Source organism: Passer montanus, unplaced genomic scaffold (genome assembly GCF_014805655.1).
Source record: "Passer montanus isolate IOZ18808 unplaced genomic scaffold, ASM1480565v1 scaffold42, whole genome shotgun sequence".
Taxonomy (NCBI): Eukaryota; Metazoa; Chordata; class Aves; order Passeriformes; family Passeridae; genus Passer; species Passer montanus.
Genome location: NW_024369041.1, coordinates 489,595 through 513,536, shown reverse-complemented (window position 1 = coordinate 513,536; position 23,942 = coordinate 489,595). Strand labels below are relative to the sequence as shown.

General features: G+C 38.8%; 1 long non-coding RNA gene across 1 annotated transcript; it reads right to left on the bottom strand.

Annotated features, from left to right (window-relative positions):
• Positions 1-1,540: 1,540 nt before the first annotated feature.
• LOC120507296 lies at positions 1,541-21,248 on the bottom strand. The gene is made up of 3 exons (XR_005628720.1): positions 21,087-21,248; positions 6,146-6,315; positions 1,541-1,648 (listed from the first exon to the last, which is right to left on the bottom strand). It is a non-coding gene; the product is annotated as an uncharacterized LOC120507296 (long non-coding RNA).
• Between the last annotated feature and the right edge of the window lie 2,694 nt (positions 21,249-23,942).

The following is a 23,942-nucleotide window of genomic DNA, read 5'->3' as shown; positions in this document are numbered from 1 at the left end:
TGGTGTTCCTTATGGCAACAAAGTGCCAGGGTATCAGATGACTCAGAGCCTTTCCTTCTCTTATGCTGTCTTTATGTCATCTTTAATTAATTAATTAGAAGATAGGAATTGAAATGTCTTCCCTCTCTTAGCAATACTTCTGTATCAATGTTAATCATGATGCAGCACAGAGCTCCAAACTGTGCCTGACACAGAGCTGAACAAGGGTTATGTTGTTACATTTAAGTCCTAATCCCTTTTCTTCTTAAGTACAGACAGATGTGTTTAATCTATTCAAATTTGCCTTAATTGTTTGAGTCTATAGAAAGCTGACTGTACTTTCTGCTTTAATTTGGGCGATTCCAAGGAATTAATCTGCACTAAGCTGTTTCCCTAGATATTACAGACTTCTGTCAGCAGTTACAGTGACTAAGCAGATACAAAGTGGATTCCCTGGTGATGTAAAGACGCCCCATGGTGTTTGCCCCTGCCTGTTTTTACCTTGATATCCAGGGACAGAGGAGGCTCTCTCATGGTTTAGGATGCAAGCAGCCATCTAACTCCTCTATTCCTCTATGCCACTTGTTCCCACTGACATCAATCAGATCCCAAGTGTGGGATTGATTCCAAGTTGCCTCTGCCTGATTTTCAGCCTGGACACCACATGAGGAAAACTGGTTGCCCTCCTTACACAGCTGCAGTGAATAAAGTAATTTTTCATGTGTCACCTGGACATTTTACCCTTCACACACCAGACTAAGCTCAGCAAAATAACTTGATTCTGTGTTAAAAATAAAGGTAATGAAAATAAATTAAAGAAAATGCAAAATTGCCTACAAGGTAGCCAGATGGGCAGCCTACTTTAATGTTCTCATTTGATCCTGCACATGAAAGAATTTTTATTTATATCCTCTTGTATTTCCTTTGAACCAGAACTTTAACAATTGTTTTGGCCCTATTGTGTACGACAAATAATTCCCAAGATAATTCTTTTTCCATCAAAGCATTAGTTTTCCACTGTGACTATATCCAGATTAAAATTTAAACACCAAAGTCTGATATTGTTTCTGTTACCTAATTAAGTGTGAAATTTTTTAAATGGAACACTAATGGAATAACATCCTTAAGTGTTTTCTGTAAATCTTCTGGGATTCAAAGTCTTCATCACAAATACATAAAGGCTACTAAAAACCTTTTGTATATTAAGTGCTTAAGACAAGTCACTGTGAACTGAAGTATCACTTCCGCCATATTTGCAAAAATTTTTTTCCTCATATTTATGTGTTTTATTCAAGTAATATTGTTCCTGGAAGCGTAGCCGGTTTTGGAAGTTGACAGAAATTAGAAAGCTAAAGGCTACTCAACAATAAAAGGCTCTGAGTGCATAGCTCTGCTCCTCTCACCTCATGAAATCAACTTTTCTTGTTCTCCAGTGCCAGAGAACTGTCAGGTTGAAATAAAGAGATGAGAAGCTACTCTTTCTGACTCTTGCTGGCTACTGCACTTGTATACAGCATCCTGCAATTCAGTACAGATCTTTAGCCTGGAACACAGGAAAGGCTTCCCAGCCTGATTGCCATGAGGTAAATCCTTACCTGCCAGTGCAGGACAGTGACAGACTCCCGGGAAATGGAACAGAACGCACGACTTCCCTCGCCATCCTTGGTCACTAGAGAAAAAAGAACAGATTTGGGTCTTTGTAAGCAATTGGTCATGTTTCCTGAACATTTATTGACATTATTTTTATTGCCACAAGCATTTCCTCTTCCCTTTTGACTGTCTCCCTGGCTCATGGAGTTTTGTTTTCAGGAGGAAAATGCGGACTTGAGGGAAGAGTGAAAATCTAAGTTCCATATGAAGTCCAGGTTTGGTCCTATTTTCCTGATCTGTCTTCCCTTTTGACTGTCTCCCTGGCTCATGGAGTTTTGTTTTCAGAAGGAAAATGCAGAATTGAGGAAAGAGTGAAAATCTAAGTTCCATATAAAGTCCAGGTTTTCCTGATCTATCAAACTGTCTCTTCTGTTTTGTCAGACATTCATGTGCATGATCCTGGTCTCAGTGCCATGAAATAAATTTTAACAATGTAACTTAATGGAAATATCCAAGTATGTACAAAGGTGCAAATAAAGTCAGAATCTGACCTAGAGCTCATACTTTACCAGGTATTTGTATCTATCTCATTTCAGTTCCAGACTTAGGGTTTTTTTTCCTTCCCTACGAAACTCCAAATAGAATTTTTTGGCATAGAAACTTCCCCAGTTTGAATGAATGGGGTTTTTTCAAGTGAGAAAAATCCATTTGGCTGTATTCCAGCTATATAAATAAAATTTTTACTGACTTTAAATTGTTTTTATGTATGTATTTCCTTTCACAGGTGTCACAGAGATTGCTTTCATTCATGAAATTTATCACACAAAGAATATATGCTAAAACTCAAACATTGTAACACAATTAAAAAATTCTGTATGCAAAAAATAGCTTTGCTTACATGCATTTTGATAAGAATATATTCTAAATTGAGGAAAACCAATAACCATCTCAATAAGTAAAAAAGCAAAAATATATTTTCATTTTATGATCCTCTACCACACCCTATACTTGGGGATACACATGGAGATGAGGAAAAATTGTTGTTTTTTTCTCAGATATTTTTTAAAGGAGCCTTTCTAGTATTGAGTGGGTTTTTTATCCATTTTATTGGGAATAGGATCAGGTCTAGATTGTATTTTGCTTCCTTGATGTCTGATGTGTATAAATATTCATGAGTCAACACCTGGAGTTGGCTATTTTCTAAAATCTGTATAACTGTTATTGCAGTTTTATCTGTGGACTATGATGTCTCATTTGAATTCATGAGACCTGTTATAAATTTTAAATATATATGAAGTAGTATTAAAATCTAATGAAGAACAAGAGTCCCACCTGCTATCTGCAATTTAGTACTACCTGAATAAGAGGAAAATGGGAATCTTAGCAGTGAAGATGGAAACTTGATTGTTTATTAAAACTTCAGATTTGTTTTGATCATTCCTTCTAATCCCTGTTGATAAAAATCATGTTCCAAAATGGCTTCTTTCCAGATTTCTGTAGAGATCTTGGAGCTTTATGCCACTAAAAGTTTGGCAGAGCATCTAGCTGCCATATTTTTGTTAAAGAAGAAAACTACTTCAATTCCCTGAGAGGAGTCTATTTTATAGGCATCTTTGCTCACATATCAGACTCTCTTGTGTGCTCTCTTATTTCTGTGATCTGCAAAACAAATTTTATTTACAGTTTTCAAGTTAGTTTTGTGTCATGAGACTTGCAAACCAATTCACTTGCACATTCATACCACCTAAAAGATGAAAGGTATTTGTCATGGTACCAAGCAATATATTTATTCTCACTTCTAAATACTTTTCAGAACTGTTTTTCCACCAAATTCCATCAAGAGTTATTTCTGAGCTCAGACAGAGATGAAGATTCAGCTCTCCAAAGTGACCACGGAGAGGCTTTGAGTATCAGGGGATTTAGAATATGATTGTATCCTTGGTAGGATCCTGGTGTCCCCTGCCTAGGGATAACAGGACATCACAAGACACTTTCATAGTGCATTTTAATTGCTCTATAAGATTAGATTTGTGGTGAAGGGAGGCAAGTTCACCACTGATAGCAGCAAAGCTGGTGCTTCACAGTGTGGCATCCAGCCCAAAGAGAATAGAACAAACAGAAGCATTTTCTTGGGGTGTGTCTAACCCCAAATCTATCTGAAATCTGCTATCAGCTCTCTGTATGAGAACAAACTCCTTAATGGGCCGGGACTGCAACAGTTCATAATCATCACCATGTTCCCTGGAAAAGCATGAAAACAGAGGGCTGAAGTCTGGTCCTTGGCTCTTATCACTGTCTCCCACAATAAAATTCCGTGTTTTTAACCAAAGGAAAAAGGAGAAAGTACTTGAAGGATTTCTCTCCTTGTTTCTTTCTCTGAGGAGAGGAGGAAGAAAACAAGCAGAAATCTGGAGTAAGATTATAGAGTACTGCAGAAAAGCTGGAGTAACAGGGAATCAGACACAGATAATAGAAAGGTCATTTTTAAAATTCAGATTGAAAGCAGAATATGATAATGAGCCAAAAATGTTCAATTTTCCCTAGGTGTATCAATCTCCTTTACTAAAGACAGTTACAAACTGTCAGTGTTGGCCCCTTGTTCAAGCCTCCATCATGCACCATGATTAAAGAACTTCTGTCTCCATATCACTGAAAAATCTGGAATCAGCTGCAGTGTTTCCCTTGGCAGACCATTTAAGTGCTCCAGTGGTGCCACACACTGCCTTCCACAGCTGGCTGTCTCCCTGCAGCAACAGGAAGGATCCACCCCTCCAGAGGTGGGAAGAAGAGGCAGCAGCAAAGCTGACTTGGTACAGCTCCTGCCACATGCACAGGAGAAAAACTTCTGCTGCGCTAATAGAAATCTGAATGTTTTACAAATGGCACAACAGACGCTGTGCACTGATGAAAACAATACAGACAGTGATGCTGCAAAACCCTTCAGGCAGAAATGTCATGTACTGAACAGCTCACATCTGAATTGCCACAGCATGATTTTGGGAACGTTTGGCCATGCCCTAAGCTAAGCTCCTGCACTGTCTGAAGTATTCCTTGGGGTTTTCATTTCCAGATGGAGAAACAATAGCTCTGAGTTCATCGTGTCATGTTCAGGATGACATCTTCCTCAGTGAAACACCCCCTGTCACCAAAAGGCAGTGCCAAGCATTGGGTGTGAGCCTAGTACATGAGGTGGAATGGAAACCACAGCCTTCTGCTGCCGAGACAGCAGCCAAGAGTTGAGTCATCCCAAGACCTTCCCACAAATCCTTGTACACTGCTTTTTACATTAGAAAACTGATACTGATACAAATATGTGCTGCCAGGACAAGGGTGGCAAAATGGGAGTAAGGAGAACAAGCACAGAAATAAGCATCTAGATAATTTTCTGGATTATAAATGCTGTATTCTGGATTATGAGTGCTCTTTGAGCATTCCTGGAAGTTTACAAGACCATCATGAATCTTAATTAAAACTAAATACAAAACAATATTTAGAACTAGAAATAAAGATTAATACTACCTGAAAGATAAATCAGGACCTTTCTTTGGCAAATAGATTGCCAGGGGAATGACTGGCCAAGAATTCATTCAGAGCTAATCTGTGCTAGACATACTGTTTAGCTGCATTATCTGATGCTACCTCTTCTTCTGATTCAAGGTCTGCCTCATTTGTCAGGTCCTGTCCTTTAATCTCCAAACACAATGGCAAAGTGATTGCCAGTGATTTTATGCTTTTCTGTGCCCGGGACAATGGGACTGTTCAGCTGTCTGAAAGAGCTAATACATACTTTATGATGAGAAAGGAACAGCCAGAGCCACCAAGGGAAGGTGGGATTCTTTTCATCATTCTATAGCATCTTCAGCAGCAAATAGCATTTTCAATACTATAGCTTTAAGGTGTCTGAGGTTTTCTCAATGTAGAAAAGCATGGCACATTGAGACAAAAAATTCTCAGACATTTAATCCAGTTAAAATATTCAAGATTCATTCTGAATTGTATTAGTCCACTGTGATTCAAAATGTTAAATGCTTCATCAAACACTATCCGACAGAATGATTTCAGTAGCCATCTGTGACAATAAAAGTGAAGTAACTGCACAGTGGGCTTCTACAGCAGCATATAATCTCCTGAAGTCTTAAAGGGAGACCTGTTTGACATTTGCCTGGCCTTTTTCAGGCAGCCTCTGATATGTTGATGCCTTTCAGACTCATTAGAAACTATATCATAGCTCTCTATAATTAAAGGAAAGCCTTCTTATTGCAATGAGGTTCAAAAAGAAAAGAGGACATTTGCAGAAAAATAACTTTGAGAAAATGAAAATGAAACCATGTTGGCAGAGAGCACTAAAGACTGAGGCACAAACCTGCAGTGCACCTGCACCCACCACCCTTCCAGGAGATACCTGCTGGTCAATCATGTCTGAGGGACAGCTTTAGTAAAGAAATAAGTAAAATTTTTAGTCTTTGTCTTTTCTTTTGATTTCAAAAGCTGTAGAATGTAGGGGGTGAAACGCACTGCCATTAAAGCCAAAAGAGTACCTCCTGCTTATTTCAGAATAAGCTTAATTTCAACCAACCTTGTATTTCCATGGCTGGAAAGCAAATCACTTCTGCTCTGGGAGGAGCTCACATGATTTGCTGATGATATTGAAATCATGCTCAGCCACAGTCAGAGGCTGCAAGACATCCTGGACGTGGTCAGCATTTGACCCTCACAGGGGAATGGTCTTTCCTTAAACTGGAAATCCTGAAAGGCAGAAATGAAATAACGGAGTGACCCCTGCAAGGGCAGCAGGCCAGGCCAAGATCAGCACCCACAGCCCATTGTTAGACCTCCTGTGAGCACAGCCACTTGTACAGCTCTACTCTGGCCCCTGAGTGTGGCACCTCACTGCTCCACACCAGAAAGAAAAGAGCCTTCCACCAAACCATCACTTACCTGCAGGAGAAACCCTAAAAGAAGAGTTAAATTACTATAGGAAAAGCTTAGAAAAATGTGGTAATGGCACACAGACACATAGCTATAGACTCTATTTATAATTTATGGTTTACAGATTTACAGTGTGAAATTGCAGTATTATGCAGTATGATTTACAGTGTGAAACTGCTGTTCATACTGTCAAGTATGAAAAAAGCAAGTTTCTAGGTCTTTTTTTCTCTTATTAAACAATAAAGTTACATAAGTGTGAACAGCATCTTCTGAAGTGAAACTAACATTTTCACTTTGAATATGGGAATATTTAACAACAGATAAATATACCCACTGTAGTTAATGAGCTGTTTTGTCATATTCTGCTCCTAAAATATCAGCTTGAACCCCAGCTCTACTGGGATCAAACCCCACTTAGGAGAGAATAAAATAGGGAGAAAAGTGAAGCAAAGAGCATTCAGATTAAAAAACAAAAACAAAACACAAACTTAATAAAAAATAAATTGAGAGTCTAAAGAGTGAGGAGAAAAAAAGAGGATGGAGACACAGCATTTTACTGGAAAATGCAATGTTTTCTCAAGCTGAAGTCTGTTAGAGCTGATGCAAAGTCTCTTTTGTTGTACACAGGATTTGCAGTGAGCCCTGTAAAAATGTAGAGAATGAATTTAAACTAGTATTTTAGGATCCATCTTCACCAGTACATGTCTGGAAAATGTGACTTTAAAATGTACTTTGCATTGGCAGGGGAACAAAAAAGAAAAAAGAGAAGAGAAGAGAAAGAGGAAGGGAGAATGATCACAACAGAAAATAAGAAAAGAGATTCAAGAGCTTCAGAGAGGTTTGCAAGTAATTCACAAAAACTCAGTTACCACAGTAGAAATTATACCTGAGCACAAGTGTCTCTAGAATGGTTTTAAGAATTGCTCAGATCGCACTAAGATTGTTGTTCTTCCTTTTGTAGAACAGGGAAATCTGGAGCTAAAATATTCAGTTCCAATCACAGTTATCTCAATGTTTGTGCCAAGGAAAAGGAAGCCAACCAAGACTCCAGTATGTTTGGCTTCAAAATTCTGGTAAATTACTTGAATGTGTACTGGCCTTCATGAGTGCTTGGACACAGGCAGCCCCAGTTCACTGGGAGAAAGAGAAAGTGACATTAAAAAAAATCTCACAATTAAAACTTAACAATTAAAGAAATGTTTCATGTGATCACTTTTGTTGTGATCCTGCTGTTTCAATAGCACAACAGAGAGTCCACAGAAAGGCCTTCCATATCAACAACTATTATTTTCACTTACAAGTAGCCTTGAAAGCACATGGAATTTAAACCATAAATCACTATAAACCATATACCTCATGTTCAGACTGGTCACCATTCATTTTTCTTCCAATAAACTATCTGTTTTTCTGAGTATCTGCTTTTCCTGCAGTTCCTTCTGCTGCTCTGTGATTGTAGGTAAGGTTTAATCAGACTTGATGTAGTGCCAAATTTTAGGCAAACAGATGCAATAATGCTGGTTAAGAGAGTCTGGCCCTGTAAGTGCACAGTGGGGGTGATCTCACATGGCTCAGTCGATGGTGACATTCAGAATAGTGTCCAGAGGCTGCATCACAGTGATAGATATTTTTCCTCATAAATCACAAAAGAAACAAAACTACAGGGAACTCCAGAATATCTGGAAGACAGACAGTAAATGATTCATGGCGAGACATCACATTTGCAAGATCATGCTGTGGACAAAACTCACTTCCAGCGACATCCACGGAAATGTTGTTCTTGGCTTAACCCTAATCTGCACAGTGTGTTCATCTTTCTGCTCAGCCTCACACCAGACCCACAGCCAAGACACACCAATTATCTCACACAGCAGATGCTGAGATCAGATTGTCTACAGTATTCTAAGGCTCAGATCACAAATACTGTCACCTCAGTGTGGCCCTGGATTTACAGATTCTAAGCATTTGAGCAAACACGTCCCAGTACTGGGTAACTTGGAGTTCATGAAGAAAGGGGCCTTAACCAGGAGGCAGCAAAGAGCAATTGCAGCTGGAGAAGAGGCGAGGGAGCCCCTCCTGCCCTCAGCAGCCCACCACACCCTGGCCAAGACCCTTTCCCAGCCTTAGTGGGTGCTAATTCCTCAATTAGGGCTTCATGTTAGATCCCCTCCATAGCTGGATGAGGAGTGCAGTGCAGCCACATGGGAATTTTGACTTTCTGAACTGCTGCTTGTTTTCTGCTTAGTCATTCCACACTGCCAACTCTTGGTCTGCTTGCACGGCTTGTACCCAAGGCAGGGATAAAATGAAGAGCGAGGCTCACAGCTCTTGGCATCCTGTATCTCAAGATATCTGATATCTTCCTCCCACAGCCAGGCTTTCCATGGTCTAGCTATGCCAAGTTTGTTTAAGAGGCAGGCTAAAAAGAGCAGGGAAAATTCTCTTTATCCCAGGTATAATGTGTTTTACAGGACATAAACAAACAGTCTCTGCCTTTCCTAAGCAATTCTCAGAGTGGGTGTTTGTTTAGCCATCCCCTGATGGGAAGACGCTGCACAAGCCTTTGCAAAATAACTCTCCTGGTCCAAGCCCCAGGCTGCAAAGTGGAGGAGGAGCTGCTGCTGCTGCAGGTGAGGCTCAGCACCTGGCAGGCTGTGACAACAGCCAGGCCAGGGCCAGAAGCAGCAATGATCCTCTCCCTGCTCACTTCAGTCTTCCAGTCACTAATGGCAGCACTGAACACAACAGAATTTTTTTTTATCCACTGAAAAATAAAACCACTGCACCTACCAATCCCTGTGTACTGCTTATGAGGGAATGATAAAATGCAACTATGATCTGTGTTCTACAAATAAAGCTCCATGAGAACTATTTACTTACCCCCCTTCCAAAATCTACTGAGCAATCGGTACTTCACATGTGTTTCCAACTATTGTGTGGATCAGCTAACACAAGATCTGAAGGAGGAGATGAATTGCAGCAATATAATAAACAGTTCACAGGAATGGATACAAACATCAGCTTTGTAGCTCTCCTGTGAATTGAATGGATTCCTGCAAGCTTTTATTTAACAAACAAGTAGCATGAGTGGAGTGAAAAACTATACAAGCCCTAAATGATTTAACATACTCCTGGAATACCAACGCTACTCCAAATGCTTCCTTTTCCCAACTGCTTTTCCTTAGTGAGCAGATCTCAATCAGGTGGATTACCTGGTTTAGCTGTGATTATATTTCAAGCTGTCATCAGCAAGAAAAGCAGAAAACGCCCAGGATGACATTATTGCACCAAAGAGGTGCAGGGGCTGTAATTCCCTCTCATTGTAATGGCCCATTAGTGCAGAAACATTGCCCACTTCTGATGGCAATCAGCCTGTACCTGCTAATTACTGCACGTATGGGTGTCATGTTGGCTTTTGCTACTTGATTTGGTGAGATATATACGTAGGGCTATGAAGGGATACTTAGAGGAAAACAGCAAAGGAGTAAAGACAGTTTGTAAATATTATTATTCTTTTCTGTTATTGCTCATTGGCATCACACAATTCTTGTATGTGAGATACATATCAGAGGTGTCAAAATGGGAGAGGGACAAAATGAAAAGCAAAGAATGGCTTAATGCATTAAAATGGAGGAAAAAAAATAACAGGAGTGAGACATAGCTTCAGTTCCATTATATTATGTCAATTGTGCCAGCTTTCTTCCCTTCGCAGGGTATCATTCATAGCTGGAAAAGTCTTTGGTGAATAGTCCTATATTTACATCACAGAGAGCCCGTAAGACACAGCAACCCTGCCTCAATTTCACACATTTCCTGAATCATCAGATGAAAAGAACAAAACATTAAAAAATGTGTGACTCCTACCACAATAAGAAAATACCACAGGACCTCTGGCACTAGAATTATTACAGCTGCAACACTCGCTGCTGTCTGTTTACATTTGCACCAGAAAAGGACAGTAAAAAGGAAGCTTTATGTGGTTTAGGTGCTGTTTAGATTTAGGCATAAAGGCTTTTCAGCTGTCATCTCTTTAGCAATGGCATGTCCTAAAGACTGACACATTTCACTGGAATACAAGGCAGGCCAAGGATATTTATGCTTCCAAGGTGCCACAGTACCATGCTGAAAGTAAAGCCATGCAGAAACCGTGATGTTAACTACAGCTTACTGCAAATGCAGGAAATATTTTTGGGTTTTATTATCATCTATACCTCTGAGGATTTCTACTAGAAACTTACTGCTAGGAAAAGAGAAAAAACTCGCTGATATATCACAGCATTAGAATTGTGTTAGTTTGTGAAACGTGTTTGGTAACCATGGGTACTAAACAATTTCATAAGGATTTCACATAATCTAGGAACTATAAATAGACTTGGAAACAAAGTAGGAGCTTAATGCAATATCCACAGGTTGGGAGGCAAAATGTTCTTTGTAACATAATTTATTTCTGTGCATTCCAACAAGCATTTTTAAGGCATTTCTGGAAATACCATAATTTCTTTTTTTGTGCATATCTTCTTTACTAGCTTATCCTGCCCATCACTTGTGACTTGATCAAGCTGAGCCTGGATGATAATGAACCAGGGAGTAATAATAAAGCTTCACTCAATTTATTTAAATTTCAGAGGAAAGTGTGCAGAGTAATGTGTACTAGCCAATGGTAAGGAAATTTAACCAGGTGAAAGATACATGCAATAGAGTATTTGTTCCATAATTTTTTTTAAGTCTTTGCACACTTACCTGGGAAAAAAACTGAATTTCTCATGAAAACAAACTGACAAACACAGTAGGCAGTTCACTACCCAAATTTTGGATGACTCAATATGAGACAACTCAGTTAATCAAATAATTAAACTCATTATCTAAAGCACTTTACAACAAAGCTAACAATAAATTAGTCTTAGCATTTCAGCTCCTGAAGAGAGCTTAGAAATCCATGGTAATACAGAGAGCCCTGTTTAACAGAATAGTGGCTGCTATAATTATAACTTCTATTCATATTTTAGCATTCTCCTTCATCACCTTCACCTCTCCTTTCAATGTGTGTGCTTTGAGAAGAAAAAGAACTTGTAGATTTTTGGGGAGATTTTTCCTAGTGTCAACAGAAAAAAGTAAAGCAGCATCTTGTTTCAGGGTTTCTCTGACACCCCATAATGAAAGCACTTCAGCCTCACAAGCTGAATCTGTTTCAGCTTTGTGAACACTTTTCATGAGCTGCTTACTCACACCTGACACCCCATAATGAAAGCACTTCAGCCTCACAAGCTGAATCTGTTTCAGCTTTTGAAATAAAGTGAACACTTTTCATGCGCTGCTTACTCACATCTTTATTCAGCTCTCTTTCATTGCAGTATAGCAAAAGCTGCTCACATCTATATTTTCTATAAATTAACTCCCATCCAATCACAGATACCACAGACTTTATTTTAATATGGCTTCAAACCCAGCCAAGCCAACGTACTGGGGTCTGTGGCATGATATTCAGACTCAGCTGAGAACCAAAGTACTCATGCAGTGGGACATCAACCACAAGCCACAGCTCAAGTTCTCATAATTCATCAGCTGTTAATCAAATCACTCAGGGCTCCAAGGCTGTGGCTAGGCTGGGTGAAATAGCTGGCAGCAACACTTGCAGTGAAGACAAAGGCTGGGAACATGCAGAGCCAAATCCAAGCAAATGCTCCAGCAGTTCTTCCCTGTCAAACTAATTCATGTGTGCTCAGTTTTTAATGAGAAATTCTTGATGAATTTAACACAAATGGCTATTTTCTAAAGGCTAACTAGCACATGGATTTATACTTGTAAAGCTGGAGCTAATTATAGATTTTTTCATGGCTTTTTGGCTAAACTTGTTTTTAAAGTGGAAAAATATGCACAATACAACATTAAGGGAAAGAAGTGTTTTTCTCATCCTAGCAAGAAGTTTCAGTTATTAGATTTCTCATATTAAAATAAAAGTCACCAGCAATCTTTTCTAGCACTGGCTGGCCACCATCATCTGTGTAGCATTTGAATTGTCTAAAGGGGATTTTCATTACCTACCTGCTAGTATTTTAAAAGTTTATCTCTTTGAGAGTTTACTTGGCCCAGGGGATGCCCCAGAGGTTCCAAGGTGCACACTGGAGCTCTCCAACCTCGGCATGTCAGCAGCCAGCCCAGCTGGCAGGGCTGCAAGGACCCTGCCAACCTGCCCAAGGAATCCACCCCTGCTGGGCAAGCCTCTGCTGAGGGAGAGTGGGACTATGCAAGAGGAGACACAGAGTGAAATCTGAGATACAAGAGAAGGCCAGGAGCACCCCTGTCATCCCACTGCAGAGGTGACCAGGTCATTTCCCAGCAGCCTTAGTGCTTCCCCAGATGTGCCTGGGAATGCATTTTGGATCACTAGCCAGAAATTACTTTTTCATGCAACAACATCTTTGTGGCCATAAAAAGAAATCTTTTGAGAACAAAGGTGTTTAAACAAAACTTGAAATTTCCTTAGTTTATTCCAAAATTTTGCTTGGCTTTGTATTCATTAGTAAGCATCTTCATCAAGGGTCAAGCTTGTTTTTCAAGGTATTATTGTAGTCTAGTTCCAGGACTGAAATCTAGTACATAGAGGGCTAAAAAGAATTTTTCATAATCGTTCTGTCCCTCCACCACCCTGATATTGCACAAAGGAATTCTTTCAAAGGACAGGAGAAAGAGAAGAGTATTCTCTCATTATGGATTTTGCCACTGACAGCCTCTCAGGTTTGACAGGCTATGCCACCACTCCACGCCTCAGAAAAGCATTCCTTATACATCAATATAAGTGCAGATTTTAAGGCTGACTTCAAAATGTGAATTACTATGAAATTCAAACATTGTTTAAAAGGTAACATAAATAGCACAGCTTCCAGTATAGTATCATAAAAATCTGCATTTCACAGAGCTAAGCTAACAAACTGCAAAATGGAAGTAAAGGGATTACTGTCTCAGCTCTTCCCTGGGAAGCCTTTTGACCAGGTACATACAAGACAGTGGCTGTGGGGAAATTTAGGGTTCTCTATTAAAACTTGGTTTTCTATTAAAATTCAGACTCAGAGTTTTCTCTTCTACATCATCATCCTTAGGATCTGTTTTTTCTTCGCCAAAGGACAAGCAAAAATTTCACCACTCCATTGAATGGTGAAAGGATGAATAACTCACAAGGCTGAAGCTGCCTCCTGTTACTGTGGTTACCAAAGTTTCCTTCCCAGTGAATCTGTAGATGAGTTCTGTTCCAGTTTGCATATTTCAAGCTTCTGTTACTGATAAATGTTTTTTTCTTTTCTATCTGCTATAATGCAAACAACAAGGTAGTGTTTACCTTTACAGCAGTCTTTGACTTCCATCCTCTGTGCAGTGCCCCAGACTGGGCCTGTTTCTCACCAGTTATTAATTTTGGGTGTTTCCATTGATTCCATCTGACTCCAAACCCTACAGGGGAAAAAAAAAACAAACCCAAAAAAACCCCAAAACAAACAAACAAACAAACCAAAAAAAAAAAAAACACACAAAAACCCCCCCAAAAAAAACCCAAAAAAAAACCAAAACAAAAAAACCCAAACAATCAAAAACAAAAACCTCCAAACATTTCTTGCATTGGAAGGAAGTTAATTACACCAAGCAGAGGACATGGAACAAGTTACAACCACAGCTCCAAGGATGTAAACTGTGCACCCTTGCAAGAATGACACAACAGAGAAGCCTGATATACTGAGTTATTAATTGTGCAAAACCTGTAGGGCTCATGCTTTAAAGAAGGACCAGACAGTCTAAATATGGGTTATTAGCTCTGAAATGGGCACACTTTTTCTTCCTCCTGCTAAAAATCCTTTTGCTGGACACCAACACCGGCAGCAGGATGGCACTGCTCCCTGCACTGTTTTGGTAACATTGTTCTACAGAATTCAAATTGGAAGCTTTAATCCAGGGCGAATGCGTGGTTGGACCAAGGTACAAAGAAGTTATTGATGCAAAACCATATCATAAGGTCATTCCTAGTTTCCATTTCTCCACAGATGATAGCAAAACCAGTAGAGCAAGATTTTCATGATATCAAATAGCATCTTTGATAATGTATATGCTTTAGGATTCCTCACTTTTGAAAAATGCACTGCCAGTCCCACTGGGAAACACACACAAATTTTCATCTAATATAAAAGTGCAACAGCTTGAAGACATACAATGTTTGAACAGCAGTTCCCTGCCTGCATTCCCCCTTGTATTTTTTTTCTCTGTAGGGCATATATATGTCTCAAGCACTTTCTTTGGTTCCTTTAAGATTAGCAACAATGGTCTGGAGCCTTTATAGCAAAGCTAACTCTTGAATCTTGTCAGGGTTTAATCAAAAGTCATCTTACTTAATTTTAAAATACTGGTTTTTAATTTTCCCTTCAAATTTAATGTTTTAACCCACAAGATTTTGTTTAAATATTTTTAATAAATTAATGCAAAGGGAAATTTCTTGACCTTGGGTTTTTTAATTTGTCAGAGATGAAATAATTTTAACTGTCTTAATGTAAAACCTATGTAGATTAACTTTAATACAATATGCAGAGCTCATCAAAATGCATTTCTGACTTTGGAACACAGATAAACCCTCCCCCCCTGCTCACAAAAAACACAAATCAAAACAAAACAACCCCAAAAAGAAGCCCCCCCAAAAGGAATATATTTTCACTGCAAAATTAGAGGTCATTAAACACAGAACAGAAGCAAGCCAAAGAATTGCTGAAGGCCCCTGCTTCCAGCACAGCTGCTACAATAGAGAATGAACCTAGCTGATAAAACTCCCAGGAAACTTTACTGGATGAATTAGAGCCTTCAAGGTTGACACTATATGTAAATTAATGAGGTCTATATATTGTGATGAAAGATTGGCCTCTGTTTGCCTTCTGCTGACTGACAGTGCTGACTGTTTTTAGAAGCCAATGAGAAACAGCACATCAAGGTTTTTAGGAACACATCACACTAGGATATTAAAGGAGCATTCTCGAGCAGAGCGGGATGTGAGACCCCTTCAGTGACAGTGCTCTGCCCATGTGCCCACTGACAATCAGATCTATTCATTGCAGCACAGTGCAGGCCCCCCAAACCACTGGGGCTTCTGCAAAGCTTGGCTGGTGAATTCCTGTAAGCCTGTCCTCTCACACTCCGCCAGATTTTTGATATAAAGTTGGAACAACGTGGTCATTTCCCTCAAATAACTGATACTCTAAATACCAAAGTGATGGGCAAAAGACACAAGGAGTGGTCCCAGGCAGTGAAAGCAGCTGAGTGGGACAATTACAGAGAGATACTGAATAGCAGTGGTGCAAACACAAAAGGGTGTTTGAGGATTTCTAAACTGCAGAGCAATGAAACAAAAAATGAAGGGAAGTCTGATTTGGAAAATTATGCTGCTGTCATTATGCTACAAGATAAGTCCACAAGATGCTCCTTCCACCTACCTCCCAGCCCTCTGGAATACATAAACCTCTATAATTTTTTAAAAATATGTAGAAGAATTAGAAAGAGTCAGTAGTTATACAAAGAACAGGACAGATCAAGCCCAAATTTTCCTAATTATGCCTTGATTAGATGTTAATTGCATTCAAAGAACAACTCTCTACTGAAAACCAATGATTTTTTATGTCATATCTGTCACTGTATGTTATTTCACTGTTGATAAACCAATACATTTAAGGTGGCATTAGCAGAAGATTTATTTTTAATTTCTGCTTCAAAGAAAAATATGCAATTTTAATTCCATTTATTTTTGCAGTGCCTTTTTAGCTCAGCTCTGACAGAAAGGAAATCAGACATTTGGAAAAATGAGCTAGGTTGATTGAATATTGATAAGCCAATTTTTAATTTATCAAGGTTATCTAGAGGAGCTAACACAACGCTGCATACTAACAAGAAATATCAACACACTAAGTGGTGTGTACAGTGAAATATTTCTTTGGGGAAAGAGCTCTGGAAGGTGTGGGATTATTAAAATTAGAACCATACAACGGGGATAGGAAGGGATTTCCTAGGAGGAAATTAAAAGCAGGTGACAAATGTGACAAAGAGACTGGGATGAATAGGTGGCGAATTTTGTATTTTGCACTGGCTGCAATACGAAACCCACAACAAATGAGTCTGGATAAGAGAGAAATCCTTTGAAGTAAAATGGCACAAATAATGCTGATGTTTAACTCCTCCAAAATTTCACAGCAAGCGGGGTAATTGTTACAGACCTTACAATACACACTCCACATTGCAAGGCTTGGCAGCCCCCTATCAAAGACAATGCCCAAACAGCTGAGAAGAACCAAGTGAGCATTATTTTTTTAGTCTGGGGATGCAAAAATGAGCAAAGTGTACTGTAACAGAGGAATATGTAAGATTTTGGAAAAAGTGCACTGATTTCTCTTGACTCATAGCAGCAATTTAATCAAATTACATTTTATAGCAGTACTGGACCAATAGCAGATGTTTGCACATGTTCATTGGAGAAAAATAATTAGAATACTTCATTTCATAGATTTATCAATAATTTAAAGGCTATGTGAGACTCAAGTGAGCATCAGTGTGGGCAGGAAATGCTAGAAATAAAGCTTTTTACAGGGTTTCTTCCTCTCATGAAGCTGAAAGTACTGAAGCCTTACTTAAGAGCTTTGTGTTTTAGCTTGTGCTTGCTCCCTGTGTCAGCAGCAAGCAGTGGAACTGTGGCACCTGACCCTGGCCCTGCCTGACCCCAGCCAGGACAGACCAGCCAAGGAGTCTCCACCCTGACTGCTGGGAGCACTGAGTGGGAATTCTCTACCACAGCTGCATTAAGATCTGATTTCACAGATGACTTCCCTTACTGCTGTCCTGGATAAAAGAAGAGTGTCTGATGTAAATTGCCTTGGTCAATACTCAGTTTTACATCTTTTCCAGCCCTGCAAGACCTTACTTTCCACAATCTTTCATCTGTAGCCATAACACAACATGGCAGTTGGCTATAGATGGCATCCTCCAGACATGGACCTTTCCATAAATTCCTATGAAACTCACAGTTTCATAGTTTGCAGCAGATTAATGCTGTAGCTGATTTATGCTTCAGAGACAGGTGCAAAAAAAAAGTTAAAATTTTCCCCCACATGGAAACTTCATTAGGCAGACTCAAGAGAATCTCTGGACCTCCCAGTTCCAGTCGTGTGCTGTTCATGTTTTCCCTATTCCACGTGCCCCTGTCAGAGCTACTCCCCAGCCTGATGTACATGCTTCATTCACTGTTTGTTTGATTCTTCACTGATCTAAAATTATGGCTCCATCCTTTGTTCACTTGGTTTATCTCTCGTTAGGGATATCCCATTTGCCTTCCAGGAGCAAATACTTTTACACCTTTTCCATTTGTCCTTGGCAAGTTTGGAATTGACTTCTTTCATCCACAACTAGTCACAGTTCAGCACAAGTGACACTTATCTACTCATACTTTGTCCTCCTTTTAGGAGGACTTATCACCACCACCTCCATTTGTAAAATCTGCTTTTTCAGTCCCCTCTCCCTTGCACTCAGGGGACCCATCCAGTAGGACACAGTGATATCAGAACCCACCATTGAAAAGCTAATTTTTGATTCTATCTTAGCACCCAGACACTATTTCCAAAACAAGTGACAATAGAGTTATAAATCTGCTGCAGTTTTTAAAAGCCTACCTTTACATTTGCATACAGAAAGAATTGCATTTCTTATTTTTTCTGAAAATACTAATATTTCAGAAGGTGACAAAGTGATAGTCTGGTGTGTTTACCAGAAAAAGCCTGAGTCCATCCCAAAACTCCAAACCAAATATTCGTAATCAAATTCTCACATTTCAACAAATAATTATCAAACAGGTCTAAAGCTACAAATTTGAGACTAATTTGTTGCACTCAATGCATTATGAACATATCCAAAGTCATGATAAAGGAAAAAGACACTATTGTACTTTAATAACACAAAAAAAGGTGAAAAATTGTTTTAAATTTTTTTCTAGATTCTGTAAACTATTTTATATTGGCATAATTTTGTGCTTAAATAGGATATATGTTTTTAACTTTTCAGCTGTGAGACTTCATTGATATAAGTTTGCATTGTCTCATCCCTTTCAGACAGAATGCAATGAGCATAATGAAGCTGGACAGAAGCAGAATCTGCATTTGATCTCTTCTGAATGACCCATAGCTCTGCTGTGGTTCACTTCCTCGTATCTCTTAGACCATATTAATTGGAAACAGAAATCTGAAATATTAAATTGATAACGGACGGCTTTTAATTTCCTTCAGACATTACCATCCTGCATCAATGTGCACAGCTCTGAGGATCTGAGAATCTCTGTGTGAATTAATGATGCATCTCCATATCTGCGTGATAAAGATGGACGGCTCTGACAACATTTACATCTGATACTATTAGAGCCCCTCCGATGGCAATCATTAACAAGTCCATTAATGAGAGCATATTTCCCTGAGGCCCTATGGCCATTCGACATTGTAATCTAAATCTATACTCTCCAGAAACTCTATTAGAAAGCAATGAAGTAAGTCCCTGAACTATACAAAGGTTATCAGCCACATTATCTCACTGAGCAAAAAGATGAGGGAGGCTTCCTTCAGTACTGGCAGTATAGAAGATTAAAATGTACAATAGTATTTTCTCTTAACAAGTAACTATATTACAAATACATTGGCTGAAAGCCACATTCCAGTGGCTTCAAGCAACTCACACTCAGACCCTTAACTTTCAGAAGATTGTATTCAACTGGAATAACACAGTCCAGAAACTCATCATACCCATAAATATAATAACCTAATAATGGTGTTAAAACCCCAGTCCTGTTGGCTTGAAGTCTGCATCCCAATTTACACAGATTTGATTGGAATAAGAGCTACTGCAATATGCAATTTCTTATTTGCCAGTAGATAAAATTGTAATTCAAGAAACAGAAGAATTACTTTCATTTCAAAATGATTCTATTATAAAAATGTGCTCATCAATCTATTTTCTGTGAAGCTGGTTTCACCTCAGGCCTAACAGTGGTAATCATTCACCATACAACAGGCATCTGAGGTGGCAGGTTCAGAACAGCAAATATTGCTGACAAAAATAGACAGTTGTTCCCAGGTCCTAATTCTTATGACAAGAATGAAATGAGAGAGCATTACTGCTCCAATTTCTTCCTGATCTAATCTAGGAGTAAGCACAATTTCAGACTCCTGGACCATGCACTTGGTATCATTCATCTGTGTTAAAATCAAAAGTTTGCTGGAATCAACAAAATATGAAGTCCTAATGTAAATGTGCTTTTGAGGAGGAATATTTTATTTCTTAAACTGCCAAAAGCCCACAGTTAACTATTCATTATTATAATTCAAAGGTTCTTCATAAAGGCAAAATTTCCCAGAATATCAGCATTATGTCAAGTAAAATAAATTATAGCCAAAATAAAAAGAAGTATGGATCAGTGTATTGAAGCCATGGGTAGACACTGATGAGAAACATCCCTATAGCCTTCAAGTTCATTACTAAACTGGCCTCATTTTACCACCAATCTGCCCTGGCCATGATGGATTTTGGTTTTGCAGAAAAGCATGCCTTTATCTTAAGGCATTACAGAAGCTGAAAGACAACTGTCTTTAAATTACTTGATTATGTTGCAATGCAAATATAAACACCTCAAGAGTTATCACTGATCAGTCAATCAGGTTTGTGTCTTTTTTGGTCCCAGCAATAAAACCTATTGATATTTAACAGCTATTTATGTTCTTCACTTTATGAACCATAAGAAAATCTGACAGGAGATTGTTAGCACAGGTATTGAATACTAATGCCTCTTCATATTTGTGTCAAACTCATAACAAGCTCTGTGTTTCTTAGCAAATTGAGATAAGAAATAAAATCATGTAAGATTCTTTGATTTTTTTTTCTACGTAGCCTGTGTTAGAAACAGAAGAGTGAACTAGGTGAACCTTCAGTTCAACACCATATAGGAATTTCTATCTCTATAAATAGTGTCTAATTTAGAAGATCTTTAAACCACTTCTGTTTCCTCTTAAGCCTCTCTCAGACGACCTGTGAGATTACACACAATACCTGTGTCTCTACTTAGTTTCCTTAGCCACGTTAAAATTTCAAGACTTCTTAGAGGGGAAAATATACTTTAAAAATCCACTCATTAAATACTACTCTAAACTGGAGGGAAAAAAAACCCAACAAACCATTTTGTAAACAGTCATGTTAAGAGTATCTTAACTTCTGAGCTATTATTACTTTTTTAGAATTTAACATTTAGGAACAGAACTTGAAATTTCACATAGTATGTTATAATTTACTCAGCAATCATCAAGGTCGCTCCTAAGCAACTGCTCAAGAAATATTATGTACAGAAATGTAAATCAAGTTCTGTGTTATAAAATACAATGAAGCATTTTAAAATCCAAATCTCTTCCCTCCCTCCAAAGGAACAAATTATTTTTTCCTGGAAACCAGCATGCTGCTAGATTCAGACTCTGTCTGCCAAATCTGAGTCTGAGTGAATGTTTCACAGTGAAGACATAATACCTTGGAAAGAGAAAACACACATAACAAACCTGACATGAACAGCAGTGCACACAGGGCTCAGCCATGGGAACAAGTACTGTGCCAGAATTAATCACATCCAGAAAAGTACAACTCCTTCATGTTCATCTTTAGTGCTTGCCAATGGTGCTGACAGCTTCTAACATGAAGCAGTATATTAAGAGCTTTTCTGAAAACCTGCAAGAAGATTAAAGGGTGGTGATAAGGCTCCTCAGACTCAGCTCAAGAAATAAATGGCAACGAGTTTCCAGAAACACACTGAAAACCCTGTATCAGCACCCCAAGGTACTTGACCCATATTTGTGATAGTTCACATGAAAGCCTGAGTTCCAGGTTCTCAGTGAAATGTATATTTCCTGGTATATTCTACCACCCGCAGAGTTGAGGCAGTGCCGGCTCATCCCTTATTGAGCAAAACGTCAGGCAGAGCTCTGCACCAGCACTTCTGCAAACCCAGCTGAATTCAAAGTCTTAACAAAAGCATTAAAAAACACAGCAAAAACGATCCAGAAAAAAACCCCTAACTTACTCCATTCTTACTGTGCATAGCATATAATTTTTTCTCATAGACTGAGTGGTATTTGCTTCTTTTGGAAAACTAACTTTTTTTTTAGTAGCTTAGAGGAGTCTCTGGAAACTGCCTGAAGCAAGTTTTTCCTATGTATAAACATCAGTTTAGAATCTTCAAATCTAAAAAGATTTATTGAACAATCATTGCAATATAATTTCTCTAGTATTTTACATGCACAAAGAATCACTCCCTTCCAGTTCTATTTCAAGAAAGGCATTGCCTATTGTCTGTTTTCAGGATCCATTACATTCTGCCCAGCAGTCTACTAATGCATGACTTGTACTACTGAACCACCTCCTTGAGACTTGGCATCTTCTTAACAAGACAATCCTTGGCAGGAACTTGGCTTTCATAGTAATAAAATAACACAGAGGTTTTTAATTACCTTTGGGCAGTTAACCTTCCTTGATCGTTCCATGACTCCATCACATCAGTGCTGCTGGAAATCACTCATCACAGACAACCTCTCCAAACAGTCTGACTCTGCAAGACAGGAAAGAAGCCCTTTTTAGTGACTTAGCAATAATAATGAGAATCACATAAAGTGCTGAAAAGAAAAAGAAAGAAAACAACATATAATTAATTATATAAAGGTTTGAGGGAAGGAAAATAGGAGAGAACAGAGAAAGTTAAAGGGAAAGGCAAAACCAGGTAGAAAGTAGCAGAATGGGAAGAAAGCTCAAGGGCAAATGTAGGAATCACTGTTCCTCTTGCTTCTCCATAAGCAGAACAGGAGCCTGCCAAATGTCTAAAACCAGGTATATACACAAGGAAGTGCTGTACAATATCGTGTTCTCTAGTCTTTGGGGTCACTTCAGCAGTCAGGATCAGACTTTTCCAGACTGTAAACTGGAGAGGAAGCTAGTTTCCATAGACAATTGCTCCCTTAAGTGTGCAGATTTTACCAGAAAAGAAAAAAACCCAAACCCAAAAGACTTAGACGCAAGTCTTTGGATTGATCTTTCTGGAGCTTCACACACACTTTGTGCAAATCACTTGGCAATCTACTTTGGCTAGAGGAGTTAGCTGGTTCTGGCAGCTCACAGTCTCAAAAAAGCTTTCAGTAACTTTTGTTGACTTCCTTGTATGTGGTTATAAATGAACCTTTTCTCGTCTTCTAAAGTCCCATCGGTATGGGGGGCACACAGAGCTTCAGACAGGATTATATTTATCAAGGCTGTTGCTGCAAATGGTACTTTTCCAGTCTCAAATGTCATCTTAAAATCTAAACACCTGCAAGTCTCTGATATGGTTACATCAATTGCAATTCGTTCAGACAGTGATAAACTGTCAAATCTGTTTGGTTTGTGCTGTTTTCTCCTTATCTTTTGCTTTTTCAGAATCTGTGACAGCTTTATGGGAATGCATTATTCCTTGGGAAATGTAAGATCTGCACAGTCTTTTCAGTGAAAGACAGTATTCCCAAGTTCTATAAGCAGTAAAAAAGAGCTGTAAATGGACTGAGCAATTTTATTCCTGGTTTCAATGTAAATAACAGGTAAAAGGAGACGTGCAGAACTCGCTGCAGATCCCCATGAGGTTTTGCTTCTGGCACACCCTTGCTGCTTTGTGCTGGGAAGACAAAAATTGCATCATCATCATCTTAAGTGCCTGATGAAATCACTGGGCAAGAGTGATTTTCTCTTTCATGCTGGGCTTATTGTGATATCTTCCATCTCAGTGATGGTCTGAAGCCACAGTTTCTGATAACCCCCTGGCCACAAGAGTACAGATAAACATTTTAATCTCAGAGTTGCTGCTATATTTAAGCAAGTATTCCAGTTAAAATATTTGTCTTCACAATTCTTTTCACAGTAATTTTCCAGGGAATTTCAGACACTAATGGGTGGGGTGGCACCTTTCCAAGACTGACTTGTCTTCACCATTCTTTTCACAGTAATTTTCCAGGGAATTTCAGACACTAATGGGTGGCACCTTTCCAAGACTGATAAAGAGAGATGTCAAAGAGCAGAAACCCCTCTTCCAGATAGTGAGGTATGAAAACTTGTAACAATCATTATTTCAGAACCAAGAACTAAGCTGTGGTTTACTTTTGTCCAAAATTCAACCTTCATGAAACTGTAGAACTAAATCTAGAAGTACAAAGCCTATGTCTCCTGAGATTGTCCTGCAATTCTGAAAACTGTAATGCAAGAGAGCTTCAGAGAGAGATTAGAGTACTAATCCGGATCTCAGAAATGCACTCCAAATAAATAGTAAATTATTTCCCTGCTGGCAGATAGCCAATTTTTCCATTCTCTTCCCATTTTTAATTATACAACTGATGCAAGAACTG